The sequence below is a fragment of the Schistocerca americana genome, chromosome 6, assembly GCF_021461395.2.
Source record: "Schistocerca americana isolate TAMUIC-IGC-003095 chromosome 6, iqSchAmer2.1, whole genome shotgun sequence".
Taxonomy (NCBI): Eukaryota; Metazoa; Arthropoda; class Insecta; order Orthoptera; family Acrididae; genus Schistocerca; species Schistocerca americana.
In genome coordinates this window covers 448,087,911-448,106,010 of record NC_060124.1, presented here as the reverse complement: position 1 = coordinate 448,106,010, position 18,100 = coordinate 448,087,911, and the positions used below count along the sequence as shown (strand labels likewise).

The window sequence follows — 18,100 nt, the reverse complement described above, 5'->3', positions numbered from 1 at the left end:
TTATTTTTTGAAGGTGTAGTTAAGCTGTAGACTTGGTATATTAACAGAATGATAATTCCAGAATGAGATTTTCACTCTGCAGCGGAGTGTGCGCTTATATGAAACTTGCTGGCAGATTAAAACTGTGTGCCGGACCGAGACTCGAACTCGGGACCTTTGCCTTTTGCGGGCAAGTGCTCTACCAACTGAGCTACCCAAGCACGACTCACGCCCCGTCCTCACAGCTTTACTTCTGCCAGTATCTCGTCTACCACCTTCCTAACTTTACAGAAGCTCTCCTGCGAAACTTGCAGAACTAGCACTCCTGAAAGAAAGGATACTGTGGAGATATTGCCCGCGAAATGCAAAGGTCCCGAGTTCGAGTCTCGGTCCGGCACACAGTTTTAATCTGCCAGGAAGTTTCATATCAGCGCACACGCCGCTGTAGAGTGAAAATTTCATTCTAGAAGCAACCCCCAGGCTGTGGGTAAGCCGTGTCTCCGCAATATCCTTTCTTCCAGGGGTGCTAGTTCTTCAAGGTTCGCGGGAGAGCTTCTGTGAAGTTTGGAAGGTAGGAGGCGAGGTACTGGCGGAATTAAAGCTGTGAGGACGGGGCGTGATTCGTGCTTGGGTAGCTCAGTTGGTAGAGCACTTGTCCGCGAAAGGCAAAGGTCCCGAGTTCGAGCCTCGGTCCGGCACACAGTTTTAACCTGAGAGGAAGTTTCAAAATGATAATCGTCTCTGTTGATCCGTTGTGGACATGAGACAGCAGCCCGCCAAGTATTTAACACTGAAATTCTCCAACAACCATGCAGAAGAGATGTTATTTTATTTTATTTTTACTGCCAATTTCGGCATTCCATTATGCCATCTTCAGGCCCCACATGCATCTCTCAAAAATAAACGATATCGAAATACTGGGCCAAACCTAAACCGTGCTTCCTTAAAGGACTTGATCGCAGTCAGGTCTTCGAAGCAGGCACTTGGTATACGGTTTAGAATTCACGACATCCAGCAACATATGGCCTAGTACGCCAATACCATTTATTTTTGAGAGATGCATATGGGGCCTGAAGATAGCATAATGAAATGCCGAAACTGGCAGTAAAACAAAATAAAATAACATCTCAATAGCACGGCTCTTGTCGAATATCATTGTTAAATAAGAATCATAACAGTACTGTAACGAATCGTGCATAAGAAGGTCGGTGGCAGTCGTGAACCACCTGACGATCCAGCCAAAAAGTTCTGTGTGCCTCTGGGTGGGGATGAAACATTTAGCCTTGGTTTTGGGTTGGTGAGGACGTGTAGTCTCTTGCATTATTACAGTGATAGTTTCCCGAGCATATAAAATGATCCAGGGAGATTCAGAACGAGAAACAATGGTCCATGTGTAGCTTATTCAAATGTTACCTGTTCCCAGCGTAAGCAACGGCTGTAGAGGGTGTCGTGGAACGGACGCTCATACCACACTAACGGCGTCGTAATGTATTCTCTGGACCTCTATCAACAAAACGCATCACGCAACCGCCTTCTTACCTGCACATCAGTATATCAGCTTCCCTCAATGAGTTAAACCAAAAAGCAAGAAATATTTAAAAGAGGGGACGAATCGTCCTTAAATCATAGCAACCGTGACAATCGGAATATCGAAACTTGTGAGGGGTTATCAGTTCAGAGAGCACGAACTCTGAAGAAAATTGCGTTCCAGAAACTAAACAGTAGCTCTTGCTAAACGTTTGTTCCAGAACAATAGAACTTTGTTAACTAGGAAATCAATTTAACATTGCGACAAGAAAGGACTTTAGCTAAACACTTCATCTAGAATGCGCTACTCCACTGAAACGAGAGATGAACAACAGGCAAAAAGAAGAAAGGGGAAAAAACGGAAAACATAGGCAGCAGCTACAACCGACACGAATGTGGTTTTGGAGGGCAGTCACACGGACGAATTGCACCTAGAGAGAAGTAAATGATGAAGTCCTGTAAGCAATATAGGGAGAAACTTGTTGGCCTGTGCTGTGGTATTCGAATGGATAATGAACTTTTTAAAGGCAAAATTCTATCTACATGGTAATAATTCTTGGAAGATAAGGGACACAGATTTTACCAAGGAATGAAAAGTGATAGGAGAGAACAGAAATAAATATTTGAAGCAGCACCAATATGATGATGACAATGTTCGAGACGTAGACTGACTAATCTTGAATCTTGAAAAATGTAAGTCATTGTGAAGATTTCGAATCTCCATTTCATGAAGTTCGAAATATCATGATCAGCGCCGATACGACTAATACAAGTTTGACATCCAGGAAATCTTTAATGGAGCGCCAGATTGTGCTTTATTAAGCTCAGTACCGGACGTATCGAGAATATGCAAATGAAGTCAGTATCAGTATTTAGGAATTCATTATGAATGAGATAAAATCATGGAAAAATAAAGTAATATCAAGCTTGCTTGGGAACATGAAACGGGAATGATACTATTCAGAAGATATGTACGTGAAAACAAAAAATGGCTCTGAGCACTATGGTACTTAACATCTGAGGTCATCAGTCCCCTAGAACTTATAGAACTACTTAAATCTGACTAACCTGAGGACATCACACACATCCATGCCCGAGGCAGGATTCGAACCTGCGACCGTAGCAGTCGCGCGGCTCCAGACTGAAGCGCCTAGAACCGCTCGGCCACAGCGGCCGGCTGTACATGAATTATTATGTAAACAATACAGTAGCTCTATTAGAATATTTGCGTTTGTCCTAACGTTAATACAAGCCGAGTTAATGATTCTGAAACGAACGAGTCGCTGCGTACTAAATAGCGATCGGTCATTAAAAACGATATTCTTTTTATGGTAATGACCACCAACATCAGAATCAGCAAGACATAATAAGAAGAAAGCAGGTGAAGAGCTGTAATATCGTTTCAATAAACAACTACTTAGTGGAGATATTTACTCATGAAAAACTACCATTGTGAACCACAGAGTTGCAAAAATAAATTGGTTTCTGTGAAACTATAAATTTCCTTACGTAATTCTGTCCAAAGGTGAAGATAGTCGAAAAAGACAACAACTTTAACTGTCATCAATACTAGGGTCTTAACCAATGTTCCGGATTTGTTACTGTGACTGACTGAATGTTCTGCTGCAACTTTTCATTAATTAGAGAATGATGGCCTCAATTTAAGCAACCAAAACAAGAGTACTTAAACGAAACCTCGAGGCCGAGACTTAAACCGCGCTTCATGAATAATAAGCGTAATATTAAATCTGTAGACCACTTAGCATGAAATGCGCAGGCGGCACAGAACAAAGGTGAGCCGCTAAACAAACGCGTCGCGGCCCGCCTGCCACCATATTTCCATCAGCAGAATAATCCCTGATACATAATCACGAGTCAGATCTTCCGCGGGAGCATCTGGAACAAAGCTCGCTCCGTAAACATTTCACATTCACGCAGACCATACCTTCTTCTCCTTCCCCACCGTAGCGGAACGCAATCGGGGTATAAGAAGAACGGGGCGACAGCACAGGGGGAAAAAAAGGGAAAAAAGGGGGGAATGTAAGGGCGGGAAGGAGAAAAGACAAGAAGTTGGCGAATCGCGGTAGCTCACAATGGCGGGCTGCACCACGGCGCTCTTTTGAAAAATTCCCGACGAGCGGTTGGAGTGGGCGGCGGGGGACAGTGCAGTGAGAGGCTGGTGATGGTGGTGGACAGTACAATAGGGCGGAGAATCCGCTCAAGTATTCAGGGCGACAGCGGCCGGAGGCGGAGAGGTGTCTGCGATGGCCGCTACCGGCATCGCGCCGTGGGGCCGGCGGTGAAGCGAGGGACGAAGTACTACTGATGGACAGCGCGTAACAAATCCGTTACCATTCCAGCAGGCCGGAAACCAGTCTTCTGCGTCGACGTCCTCGTTGTTAACACGGCCTACCCCGCGACGGCACTTCGTGTTGCGTCGAAGGTAGGAGTCTACGGTTCGTCGCCATTGATACGTTCGTGCAGTGAGCGATCAATCCATCGCTCACGCACGTTGGTCAGCAGAGCTTGTTCCTAGCTGCTTACCTGTCCCCTGATGATCTTCCTGCAGTAGTTTGTGCATCTGAAAAGCGTTTCTCTTGTATTTATTTATTTATTTATTTTTACTTTTTTGTGACGGGTAGTGGTTGGCGACTGTTTGTTCGCTAAAGGAGCCCGTGATACCAATCGACAAGGCCCAGTATAATCTCGCAGGCGAGTGCCAGGTACTGACAAATAACTGAAATATAAAACTTCCTGGCAGATTACAACTGTTCAAAAAAATGGCTCTGAGCACTATGGGACTTAACTGCTGTGGTCATCAGCCCCCTAGGACTTAGAACTACTTAAACCTAACTAACCTAAGGACATCACACACATCCATGCCTGAGGCAGGATTCGAACCTGCGACCGCAGCGGTCGCGCGGTTCCAGACTGTAGCGCCTAGAACCGCTCGGCCACTCCGGCCGGCAGATTACAACTGTGTGCCGGACCGAGACTCGAACTCAGGACCTTTGCCTTTCGCGGGCAAGTGCTCTACCAAGTTTGGAAGGTAGGAGACGAGATACTGGCAAAAGTAAAGCTGTGAGGACAGGGCGTGAGTCGTGCTTGGATAGCTCAGTTGGTAGATCACTTGCCCGCTATAGGCAAAGGTCCTGGGTTCGAGTCTCGGTCCGGCACACAGTTTTAATCTGCCAGGAAGTTTCATATCAGCACACGCTCAGCTGCAGAGTGAAAATCTCATTCTGGTAACATCCCCCAGGCTGTGGCTAAAGGATGTCTCCGCAATATCCTTTCTTTCAGGAGTGCTAGTTCTGCAAGGTTCGCAGGAGAGCTTCTGTAAAGTTTGGAAGGTAGGAGACGAGATACTGGCAAAGTAAAGCTGTGAGGACGGGGCATGAGTCGTGCTTGGGTAGCTCAGTTGGTAGAGCACTTGCCCGCAAATGGCAAAGGTCCCGAGTTCCAATCTCGGTCCGGCACACAGTTTTAATCTGCCAGGAAGTTTCATATCAGCGCACGCAAATGAAATATAATTTGTGGTCTTCGTAGTGAATAATTCGTTCCTTCCAGATTCAAACCCAGCGAACTCCATAACATGTATTACAATTTTTCAAGAACTGTTCTTTCTAATGGTTCTTTTCATTCATTTGCTTCCAACCCTCACCGAACATTCAAGGGTGTTTCTCTTTTTTTTTCATTTTCTTGGGAAACTGGGCATTATAAAACTGTGTGCCGGATAGAGACTCGAACTTGGGATCTCTATCTTTGCGGGCAACCACTCTATCAACAGAGCTAGCAAAGCACGACTCACGACCTTTACTCACAGGTTTACTCCCGCCATTACCTCGTCTCCTACTTTCCTAACTCCACAGAAGTTCTGCTGCGATCCGTGCAAGATCAGCGCTCCTGGAAGAAAGGATACTGCGGAGATATGGCTGAGCCACAGCGTGGGGGATGGTTCCAGAATGAAATTTTCTCTCTGCAGCTTAGTGTGTGATGATATGAAACTTCCTGGCAGATTAAAACTGTGTTCCGGGCCTATACTCTAACTCGGGAGCTTTGCCTTTCGCAGGAAAGTACTCTACCGACTGAGCTGCCCAAGCCTGAAAGTGACTTATTTTAGATTTTAATCTTTCACTGTTTTGAGTGTCTTATTGTGATATACTCGTTCCATTAGAGTTCTGTGCTAATCATATTGAGATTATGTCTGCGAGCAGCTGAAAATAAAATTCATTTTATATTTTGCCGTACGCGTTTCGTCCCAACCTGATGAAACATCTAGAGTACCTTGTAACGTATACAAATTTCCAACTACATCCAGTGCTTTTAACTTACTTATCCTGCCGTAAAATAAAGCTGTCATCAGTCCGAAGATTGTTTTGAACACCCAAGTGCTTTACTAGTCACGGTCTCGTTGCAGATGGTATGCCGTTGCCTTCTTCCGATTTTTGAACTGACTTACTCATCCAGATATAGGGGGACCTACAGTTTAACGTGGCTTCAGAGCCATTTTTCAGATCAACAAACATTTCCAGAGGGGAAAGGAGCGACAAGTAAGACATAAAATCCTAGGATTGGCATGTTGTCAAACTCGAGACCTTAGGATTTGTAGTCTGGCACTTTAAAACATTTCTTCTTGTTTCTTTTATCAGGTTTCTTCTTGAAAGATTCTTTGGGTACGTTGCATGCGGTCTTTCAAATTCAGTGGAAGAGAACTTAAATCATTTAAAAAAAAATTATTTATTTATTACAGCGAGTGTCCAGTTCCCTGACGGAATACTGCCGTTCTGGCACGCCTTATTCTGCTGTGGTACTTGATTTGGTTTGATTTTCTCCGGTGGTCGATGCCGTCATGGACACCATTTCCAGGAAGCGTCGGCATTTTCATGTCTTTGGATGGTCTCGAGTAAAGACGTTCACTTGGAAGCTCCCTCCGTGCTCGATATAAACCTTAACGAAACGTATAGGCTAACCACAGGATGCATGAAGCCCACACCTCTGGAAAAGCACTACCGAGGTTCGGGTTTCAGAAGTCCCAAACCTCGTAGGGTAGCTCATGAACATAAATAGCAGTTCAAAAACACATCTGATGAGCGCGAACCACTTTACGGATGAAAAAGTCTAAAATCAAGATATCGCTTCCTCAATTTCACCTTTAATGAACCCCTGATAGGGTAGACTATTTTAGATCATGAACCGAGTGATATTGAATTAAACTTCATGTCATGGAAAATTCTAAACCGTATCATAACTAGTGTAGCCCTTGTAACAATCAAGCTGATAAAATGGAGCCCATTAGAACTCGATGACAATAACTGCGACTGTGGAGAAATACAAAACATGGAATGTCTTCTAACATTCCGAAATTGTACTGCACGTTGCTCCCTAGCCGACCTCTCGCTAAACAAGCCTGAAGCTTTTGACTTGATCCGGTATTGGGTCAAAAAATTGACAGCTCCGGACACGATAAATTAAGTATGGGACTTGAATGCTGTAAACATTTCTGGTCCTGGAGTGTTCGATGTATTTGACAAAATGGCTCTAAGCACTATGGGACTTAACATCGGAGGTCATCAGTCCCCTAGAACTTAGAACTACTTAAACCTAACTAACCTAAGGACATCACACACATCCATGCCCGAGGCAGGATTCGAACCTGCGACCGTAGCAGCAGCGCGGTGGCGGACTGAAGCGCCTAGAACCGCTCGGCCACACCGGCTGGCGATATATTTGACATATAGGAAGTTAAAAATTGATTCGGCAGACAAGATACTGAATGAACATTTAGCAGAAGGAACATGTGAGGAAAGAACATCGAACATCCTTACCCGTAAAAGAGGCAGGTGGATAGAACTAACGTTGCGGCGTGCACTACTGCCTTAACAGTGGAAGAAATATTAGAAGGGAAAAGGTGTGGGGTCTAAGAAAGGGTAGAATACGCGAAACGCCATTACAGAGTATAGTGGGTGTAAGGAGGAAAACACTCACCCTAGATGGATGGAGATATAATGGGAGGGAGACATTAAAACAGATGAAGTACTGGTAAAAAATGAACAGTGTCTGAAGTAAAATTGGTTTTTTGTACTTTTCTATTCAAATGCGTTGGTTTAATTGAATTAAGGTAATGTGAATAAAGATGACCTGCCTGTATAGATTAAATGTGCGACACGCTAGCTTGAGAGACACGAATGTGTGTGACCCTTATCGGCTCAACACGACGGCTTAACGACCACCGGCGTCGTATACCGACCTAAGTGAGTGTGGTTCTTAGGCAGCTATTTCAAATTAATTTAGACGAGTCCTGAGATAATCCCCAATCGTCACTTCTGCAAATACGACACACAGTGGTTTAAAAGACCAAAATTTACACGATTTATAGACAGATGGCACACACCGTTTCCCTCCCGGCTGGGCAAGAGAAAGGACATCCGACCACAAATTTGAAACGAAACAAATCGTCCAAGTCATGAAAACAGCGGACCCGGCACCACAGGAGGAAGTAAAGGGTACAGAGAGGATAAGAATAACGAAAATGAAATGAAAAACGGAATTAGTAATAATTTTAGTTTTAAGGGGGGTAGGATGTCAAACGGGCCGACTTGGAGCGGGAGAGTCACCACAGTACATTTTAATTTCTACTGTCTATACTTGTTCAAATAAATTCATAAAACTTTGTCACCATGACCAGGAAGGATTGAGGACTCACACTCATCGCAGTGGAAGTTCAAAAACGTAGCAAAATACCTTTTTCTACATGTGAAATTTCATCATTTTTTCACTTATTGCTGGCTCCATTTGTTGCTATAGGTACACTTTTCTTCCTCAGTAAGAGAGATTCTTCGATGAATTTTTCATAGCATACAAACAGTAGTTACAGGTGTATGAAACTCTAGAATTTTCCGAATCTATTAAAAAACTGTGGAAAAATTTAGATAATTAACTATAAAAATTGAATTTTTTTTATAAACATGAAGTTTAAAATGTAACAGTTCATTCATTTTTTCATAAATTAAATAACTTCTAGAGTTTCATACACCCGTAACTATGGTTTGTATGCTGTGCAAAACTCATCGAAGAATCTCTCTTAGGCCGGCCGAAGTGGCCGTGCGGTTAAAGGCGCTGCAGTCTGGAACCGCCAGACCGCTACGGTCGCAGGTTCGAATCCTACCTCGGGCATGGATGTTTGTGATGTCCTTAGGTTAGTTAGGTTTAACTAGTTCTAAGTTCTAGGGGACTAATGACCTCAGCAGTTGAGTCCCATAGTGCTCAGAGCCAATCTCTCTTACTTAGGAAGAAAAGTGTACCTATAGCAACAAATGGAGCCAGTAGTAAGTGAAAAAATGATGAAACTTCACATGCAAAAAAAAAAATTGTGTTTTGTTACGTTTTTGAGCTTCCACTGCTATGAGTATGAATCCTGAATGCTGTTAAAGTTTTATGAATTTATTTGTAAAAGTATAGAGAGTGGAAATTAAAATGTCCTGTGGTGCCTCTCCTGCTCCAAGTCGGCCCGTTTGACGTCCTACCCCCCTTAATTCAGCTTATGCATACATCGCTTCTACACGTGTACTCTACAAGACACTCATCAGTATGTTGCGGAGAGTACTAGTGGCACAACCGTCATTACCCTACCGACATTTTCCGCGTTTCACGAAGGTAAAAATATACACGGTCGCGAATCCTTATTGGTATCGACTGAGATTACTCAGAACGCCATGGAGGAGAGAGAGTGCGACAGAAACTCGAGCCCGGTGCAGGCCGGCGCTGCCCCGCGTTTGGCATCCGCGATCGTTAGGCAGCCTCTGCCGCTGCCTTTGTGGCGGCCGCGCCGGCCGCTCTGCCTATGACGGATGCCGGAATGCAGACGCCCGCAACATTGTTGGCACTGCCGGAGGAATGCCAGGCACTCCCGAGGACCGGCCCGATCCTTACCAGGAGCGCCCGCTCCCACGGGGCGCTCGGGCTGTCCCAAAACGTCGCCACCAGCCACTGTGGGAAGGCCCTCCGGGCTGCTATTTTGTCCTGCACTTCCACTCCTTCCCACACTTTCTGTCCTACGACTAACTATACGCGTAATTTGTAACCCAGTTTCTTGAAGGTACGTTTACCTCAACACTGAAAATACTTCTCTGCAAACTAGGTCGCCAATACAGGCTGTTGAGGTCGCAACCGACTCAGAGATCGCCGGTTCGACTCCTTCTGATGGAAGACATACAGTTACTTAACGCTAATACCATGAACCGATATGAAATAAATACTGTTAGTTCTTCTCCTTCTGCTTCGTCTACACTTCCCGTATTAGGCCAGTTGTGGCTTGTAACTGTTCCCATGTTTTTCTCGGTCTGGCAGGATCTTTCTGTTTTTGGTTTAATGTTCTTTACCTGAGGCAATATTGACCCTACGACTTATGTTAGAAAATAGATTAAGGAAAGGCAAACCTACGTTTCTAGCATTTGTAGACTTAGAGAAAGGTTCAAATGGCTCTAGCACTATGCGACTTAACTTCTCAGGTCATCAATCGCCCAGAACGTAGAACTAATTAAACCTAACTAACCTAAGGACATCACACACAGCCATGCCCGAGGCAGGATTCGAACCTGCGACCGTAGCGGTCTCTCGGTTCCAGACTGTAGCGCCTAGAAGACTTAGAGAAAGCTTTTGACAATGTTGACTGGAATACTCTCTTTCAAATTCTGAAGGTGGCTGGGGTAAAATACAGGGAGCGAAAGGCTATTTACAATTTGTACAGAAACCAGATGGCAGTTACAAGAGTCAAGGGGCATAAAAGGGAAGCAGTGGTTGGGAAGGAAGTGAGACAGGCTTGTAGCCTCTCCGCGATGTTATTCAATCTGTATATAGAGCAAGCTGTAAAGGGAACAAAAGAAAAATTCGGAGTAGGTATTAAAATCCATGGAGAAGAAATAAAAACTTTGAGGTTCGCTGATGACATTGTAATTCTGTCAGAGACAGCAAAGGACTTGGAAGAGCAGTTGAACGGAATGGACAGTGTCTTGAAAGGAGGATATAAGATGAACATCAACAAAAGCAAAACGAGGATAGAATGTAGTCGAATTAAGAGCGGGTGATGCTGAGGGAATTAGATTAGGAAATGAGACACTTAAAGTAGTAAACGAGTTTTGCTATTTGGGAAGCAAAATAAGTGATGATGGTCGAAGTAGAGAGGATATAAGATGTAGGCTGGCTACGGCAAGGAAAGCGTTTCTGAAGAAGAGAAATTTGATAACATCGAGTATAGATTTAAGTGTCAGGAAGTCGTTTCTGAATGTATTTGTGTGAAGTGTAGCCATGTATGGAAGTGAAACATGGACGATAAATAGTTTGGACAAGAAGAAAACAGAAGCTTTCGAAATGTGGTGCTACAGAAGTATGCTGAAGATTAGATGGGTAGATCACTTAACTAATGACGAGGTATTGAATAGAATTGGGGAGAAGGGGAGTTTGTGGCACAACTTGACTGTAAGAAGGGATCGGTTGGTAGGACGTGTTATGAGGCATCAAGGGATCACCAGTTTAGTATTGGAGGGCAGCGTGGAGGGAAAAAATCGTAGAGGGAGACCAAGAGATGAATACACTAAGCGGATTCAGAAGGATGTAGGTTGTAGTTGGTTCTGGGAGATGAAGAAGCTTGCACAGGATAGGGTAGCATGGAAAGCTGCATCAAACCAGTCTCAGGTCTGAAGACCGCAACAACAACAACAACCTGAGGTGGCAATCCCTCTGAATGTATTCTTTGTACATGTTCATTCCAGTTGTTTTTCTTTCTATCCAGTCCTCAATCACAATTTCCAGCTCTTTTAGAATATCACAATTTCCTATTTTATCTATTCTTTTTCATCCTTTTAATGCTCTACGAAATCTCATTTCCGTTCCTTGTATTTGCTTTTCTTGTCTTTCATTCAATACCTACAGTTCATTACCACATAGCAGGGTTAACAATGCGATTATTTTACAGAATTACAGTCGTGTTTTTTCCTGTTCTTTTATTCTTTGAAGTTCTGTTAGTTGTCTTACAGATATTTTCTAATCAATTTAACTTAACCTGATACCTTCTTCGTATTCACACGATATCTTACGTCCAAGATATTTTTCCTGTTTAATTTTTTTTTCACTAACTACTATCACAGTTTTCATTGTATGTTTTCCACGATATGTTCCACTTTTTCCATAATATATGCAATATATATTTTCTTTAGTCCATATACTCCTTTTTGTAAATCATTTTCGCTTTAAAAAATCAATGTAAAATCATCAGCGCACTGTAGTGATTTTAGCTTTACCAAATCGATCAGTTGTCCCCCGGTGTTTATCCCACAGTTTCATCTGCGAACTCCATCGTCAGTGTAAGTATTGAACATGGTAGGGAATAAACTACAGCCTTGTCTCACCCTTTTATTTATTTGTATCGGTTCCGTACACATGCCTGCTATATTTATCATTGCTGATGTTTCTTTACACATGTTTGACAACTGGTACAAGCTGTAAGAGGTAAACTCACCGCTCCGTTATTCTCCATAATTTTTCTTTAACCCCATTCTAAGAGCCTTCTAAAATCTATAAAATCATTCTGTACCTCTTTGTTAACCTCTCTTTGCTTCTCAGTAAGCTGTCGTAAAAGGAAAACTGCATCAGTCGTTCAGCGTCTCTTCCTAAATCCGACCTGTTCTTCCACTAGTGAACTGTGTTGTTTTGTCTTCTGTAGAAAATACAGTTTATATGATGTTTAAGTAAGCCTATCCTCCTGTATCTTTTATTCCTACTTTCTTATATACATGCAGGACTTTTGCTCTCTTTCATTTTTTGGTAGATCTTTTTGCTTCCAGCACATGTTAAACGCTTGTAACAATTTAAGGTGTGTAATGATGCTTAATATTTAATCAACTGTGAATTAATTCCACATCTTGCTTTCTAATTTTTTGCGAATTTCACAGAAGCTTTGAGTTTTTTTATTGTTTGCCACCTAGGCCTTTTACTTCTACCTCTGTATCTTTTCCTTTCTTCTCTTCCATGTTAGCGTCATAGTATTGTAGTATTTAATTCACTGTTCTTTCACAATATCGTTCAAACGAATTATATCCTTCTGCTAATTACAGATTATGTTTGAAGTACATTCTAGTCATGGACATACGGTTTTCCACTTTGGGTCGTCACGTCTGCAAGATGATGACACTCTGTCGGAGTTAGTCACAGCAGATTAAAAGTGTTATTGAATAGTCTACTTTGCTCGTTTTTAAACAGAACAGCTCTCATACTAGTACTAGTATTACATGCCCTGATTAAGGTCGTTGCATTAGTGGCCGAGACAGTCCGTAAATCACGTTTCTAAATGACACCGTCTGCAACCCAGGCGATTTTCATTGAATTTGACAACTGCCGCGAAAGCCTATGAACGTGCATCAGGTTATCACCAGTTCTGTCATTAGCCTTACAACAAAGTGAAAGCTGCCTTTAATACTTCCCCCTGAAACGGGAAAATGAAAATATTTTAATTTTGTTTCCGTGTCACAATGTCCTAGAAAGAAAATAACGCCCTGGCGCGTGTATGTGTGTTGCTAGTGGGTGTGTCCGGCTGTATATTCTTGTAAGACACGGGACTCGAATTGGGGAGGACGGTGGTTCAGACCTTCGTCCGAAAATCTAGATTTCCTTGAACCACTTAAGGTAAATTCCAAGATGATCCCTTTGACCAGGTACGCCCGAGTTTCTTCCCTGTCCTTGTGCAAGCCGAACTTCTGTTCCGCCTGTTAAAATGTTCAGTCCAGTCTTCAGTCCTCTTTATAGTATCCTCCAGTAACATCGTCGACGCAGAATCAATAAAGCGCCTACGAAAATTCAGATTGCAAGACAATACGAGCTCCACGTCTGAACGTTGCTATCAGGCAGAAAAGAACGTGCAAGGGAGCGTGTGGCACTCATTTTGCGGAGACCAGCGGACAACAGTATTTACGAACCAAGCGAACTCGTTTACGGACCAGCAGGATATTATAACGCACCACCCGTTGCTAGGAGACGGAGCAACATCCAGTTTGTGTCACAGCTTAATGCTACCTGCGTCCCAGCTGCGAAACTACAGGTCCACCGGCAATACCCTCCGCGGTAACGGCAGTTCGGCCAATTTACAGGGAGCGATTTAGGCGAACACTTCTCAGAGGGGCCGGCATTGTAATGTAGACTAATGCACAGCAGCCGCCGTAAAGAAAAACAGACGCAGACATCCGAGTCACGGTTTTTCGCTTAACTGAAATGAACTTCGCTCTCAAACCGTGTCTGAATAGCACCACACTCTTGCTGATTTCTTTTATTTCTAATTTACAGCAGCTGGCTTCGTTGGAGGGAAGAAGCCGGTATATTGTGTTTGCATAGTTAGGCGGTACATGTGCCTGCTACTCGCCAGTGTAAATGGAAGGAGCCCGCTCTAATGATTGTTAATGGTGCGACATGGAATCTGAAGCCATGGGGCATAACCCCAGCTGTTCGGAATGGGTCTAACAGTAAGATTAAACATCCTCCTAGAGTTTCTCACTACCAGAACTGTGTTGCACAGCTTCAAAGTACCCTTATAATTGTTTAGCCACCATGGACTGCTTATTGAATTTAATCTTTGTCACACTAGTAGCTTCAGTCGCACGAACACTATGACGTTAACATAAATTGATTACATGAATTAATGATCTCTTACAAATTTTCGCGTCTGTGACACCGTTGTGATGCTTCTTCTTCTTCTCCACTGCAATTATTAGGCATTTGCCTGTTACTGCGCTGATTTCTTCCTTGGCCTTCTCAGTCTTTTGTGACCTACCGGATGATAATTTCTGACTTCGTAAGGAAGTCTGACACTGCCCATACTGTCAAGACGTTCACTCCATTCTTTTCTGTGTCTACACTTTTGTTTCTTTCTTTAAATATGTTTAATTATTTCCTAAAGTCACCGTTTCTTAATGTGTCTTCGTTGGTACAGCCTTTCACAGCCCTATGAATTCTCATTTCAGCTGCCTGGATCTTACCTTCTTGTAGTTTGTCAATGGCCCATGACTCACTTCCGTAAAGTAATTTTGGGGTGGCCACTATTTATAAAACTTCATTCGGGTAATTTTTTCTTATATCTGCACCAGTGTTTCGAACCATTCCGTTCATCATACATTGTAGAACATGGAGCTACGCAGCAGACAACCCCCATGGGTTCACATACTGTCTCAACGACATCGTCAGTTGCGATTGCAGTGGCGAGGGGCCGTCGGTGTTCGACCGTCGATCAATGCAAACGTGTCAGCTCTTCCGGCTGATCACATCTTTGGTGGACCAGGTCGATGGTCGTCTCCACTAACGCCATCGTCGCGGTGAATGGCGGCTCGATACATGCAGCGCACCACGGACGCAGGCTGGTGGGAGCAGTATTATGCTGTGAGAGACATTCTCCTTCGCTTGCATGGGACCTTGTGGTAGTAATCGAAGACACGCTGACAGTTGCGAACCACCTGATCTCTTCATGCTTCTTTTCTTCTCCAATAGCATTGTTTAGCAGTAAAATTGTCCAAGTCTCAGAGCCCGAACCGTGCTACAGTGGTTTAAGTAGCCTTGTAGTGAACTTACGTTCATGTCTCGCCGACCAAGTTCACCTGATGTGAACCTGTGGAACTCATTTGGGTCGTCATCGGGTGCCATCATCGCGTACGCAGACCAGCAGCCCGTTACTTACGCGAAGTACGTCCGTGCGTAGACATCTAATGTCACATACCTCCAATGAGCCAACGAACCTCCAACGAACTGTCGGATCCCTGATACGCAGAATCATTGATGTTTTCCTTCCAAAGACAGACAAACAAGCTATTAAGCAGGTGGTCATTATGTTGTGCCTGATCAGTGTAAATGATATTCAAAACATTTAGTGATCGTGTTTCATATTGCAGAATGCATTCAAGTATAATTCTTAATCAATTAATAATTTGTTCACTCAGATAACACAACAATACTGCTTTATGCAATTACCGTGTCTCATATTGCAGAATGCATTCAAGTATAATTCTGAATCAATTAACAATTAGTTCACTCAGATAACACATCAATACTCCTTTAGGCAATTACAGTGTCACAAGTTTGGAGATTACTGAGAGTGACAGCTATCTGAATCGGGAAACATTCGACACAAAGTGTTCCGAATGGTGCCAAGGTTTAAGGATCAATACTTGTGGGCCGGCGACCAACTTAATTCGCCCTTACAACAGCTGGTGTAATGGGGTCTCATTACTTATTAATCTACGTACGTGACCTATTACTAATAGTATCTGTACACATGTAGCCTGAGGTACTGCCTCACAATGCTATAGGCAAAAAAGTTTGACGACCTCTGTTATAGACGGTTCACCACATCCTGTTTCTTGGGGACTCTAGCAAGACACTGACTGCATAAGCAAATGGGGTGATCGAAGCAAGGTAACGCCCGATAAGTGTGCAACACACTTACAACACACACACACAAAAAATGGCTCTGAGCACTATGGGACTTAACTTCTGAGGTCATCAGTCCCCTATAACTTAGAACTACTTAAACCTAAGGACATCACACACATCCATACCCAAGGCAAGATTCGAACCTGCGACCGTAGCGGTCGCGCGGCTCCAGACTGTAGCGCCTAGAACCGCTCGGCCACTCAGACCGGCCCTAACACAAAGGTAACACGTTTACGATCGTAACTGACGAAAGCTACAAGGAAAACTACAATAGTCTAAGCTTACTTGTGGTGGCCTACGGTAGCTTTACAAGTCTACTGTAGGGATATTTAAGCCCTCACTGTGCACTCCAAACTCAAAAGTGCAACGTGACGCGATAAACAGGCGTACCAGGCACTACACAACACATGTGCCCATCTTTTCATTGGATTTTCACTGCGGTTTTAATTTCACGACCGATCGGTGGTTGAACAGAAATAGCCGTCGTAGACAGAGCTGTGACAATATTGCTGCGTTGCTTGTAACGCCGGAAATGCATATTCTCCTATTTCCATCTATTGTACTATAAATTTTTCCTTATTTTGTTACCTGAAGATATAAAATTTCTGTGTCTTCATATATTGTAATTGTTTTACTATGTGTAAATATATATTTATGCATTTATGTCGATATGTAATGGGTTTGTTCTGTAAATATTATTTGTATTTTTACGCTGGGTCTTGCCTAGGGAAAACTATGCTATGGAAAGATTACATCGATAGGTCGTGTGAAGAACCAAAGTGTTTAGGATCTTTGGTAGTGTTAACTCTGCCGCATGGAGCGCGGGCAGGGAGAGTCTGGCTGGAGTAGGGCGGTGGAGCAGGTGTGTTGTGTGACGCTCCCGCGAGTTGCCGCGCTTTCGGGGTTTGACAGCATGTTAATTGCGCTCGACTTGCTATGATAGTTTCTGACACGGTGTCGCGGACAGGAAGCATTAGCTGGCGCACATCAAGAGCCCGTTTCGCCTGGTGGCCGTGTCGAGAAGAAGGCGCGCCAACATCCAGCTTCTGCAAGAGCGACGGCCGACAATGAGTGACTGTCGCTACCTCCTCGACCGACGACTTCAAACCTTCAATCAACCAACAAGGAAGACTGGAAGCACGTAAAGTTTTAGAACTGCATGGCAGACCTCAGCTTTTCAAACTGTTAAATTTTTCTCACTAAATTACAGGAACGTAGCATGAACCTTTGTTGCTCATTGTCCCAATTGCATTACCAGGCAGGGTCCCTTCCTTTTCCGAAATGAACCCGAATGTCGTTGAAATTCAAACGCCAGCATTAAAGTAATATCATTCCATTTCACTGCTTTAATTTCAAAGTTCAGTTAAAGTATTCACAGCTGGCTACAATATTTAGATTACACAAGCACAAATTAAGAGTGCGAGTTTTCTTACCATATTTTAGCTTACCTGTGACTGCAGCTCAGCTTGGTACGTACTAAATTTTACTTTTGTTAATTGTTCAGAATCATTTAATTCAAGTTCAAAGTTAAATCTCTTATTTCTAAATTGCGTAGATTCAAGTAGCTTTAGAAATGATTGTTGAGGTAGCCCAAGACTAACCTTATTTTACTGAATTTCGTAGTGCTTCAGAAACAAAGCTCACTATTAATTTCAGTCACAACATTAACTTTCAATTTTCCGGTTTTATTAATTCTTTTGCTAAATTAAGTCAGAGTGTAGCGAAATTTATTACTTCTGACAAACATTCAGTTTTGCACACAACACGTGTTAACCTTCAGTTGCCACGCTTTTAGTGCTAAATATATGTGCATTAATCTTTCATTTTCAGTTATTATAGTAGTTGGCCATGGGACTGGCGACCGTAATTTTCCCTAAATCTCAAATATCTAATTAACGCCAATTAATTGTTAACGTAACGACCGCACATTTACTTTCTTTATTAACTTTACCCCTTTTCAAAATTAATTTCCACCAATTTCATTTGCATTTTTCCTTTCATTTAGATGTAACCCTTTCCTCCCTCTTTACCGACAGATTAACTTCGGTGACGATTGCTTTTCCCAAATTTCCATTAGGTACACGCGGTTTAATTTTTCACTGGCATTAAGGTCGATAAGTGAGGGGCTATA

At 43.1% G+C, this 18,100-nt stretch overlaps 1 protein-coding gene and 1 non-coding gene across 2 annotated transcripts in view; both read right to left on the bottom strand.

The window, feature by feature from the left end:
* The window catches only part of LOC124619494 (zinc finger and SCAN domain-containing protein 22-like), a 745,754-nt gene that overhangs the window by 257,176 nt on the left and 470,478 nt on the right, over positions 1 to 18,100 (bottom strand). The window lies entirely within an intron of this gene.
* Trnal-caa lies at positions 127 to 201 on the bottom strand. Its single transcript has one exon. It is a non-coding gene; the product is annotated as a tRNA-Leu (tRNA).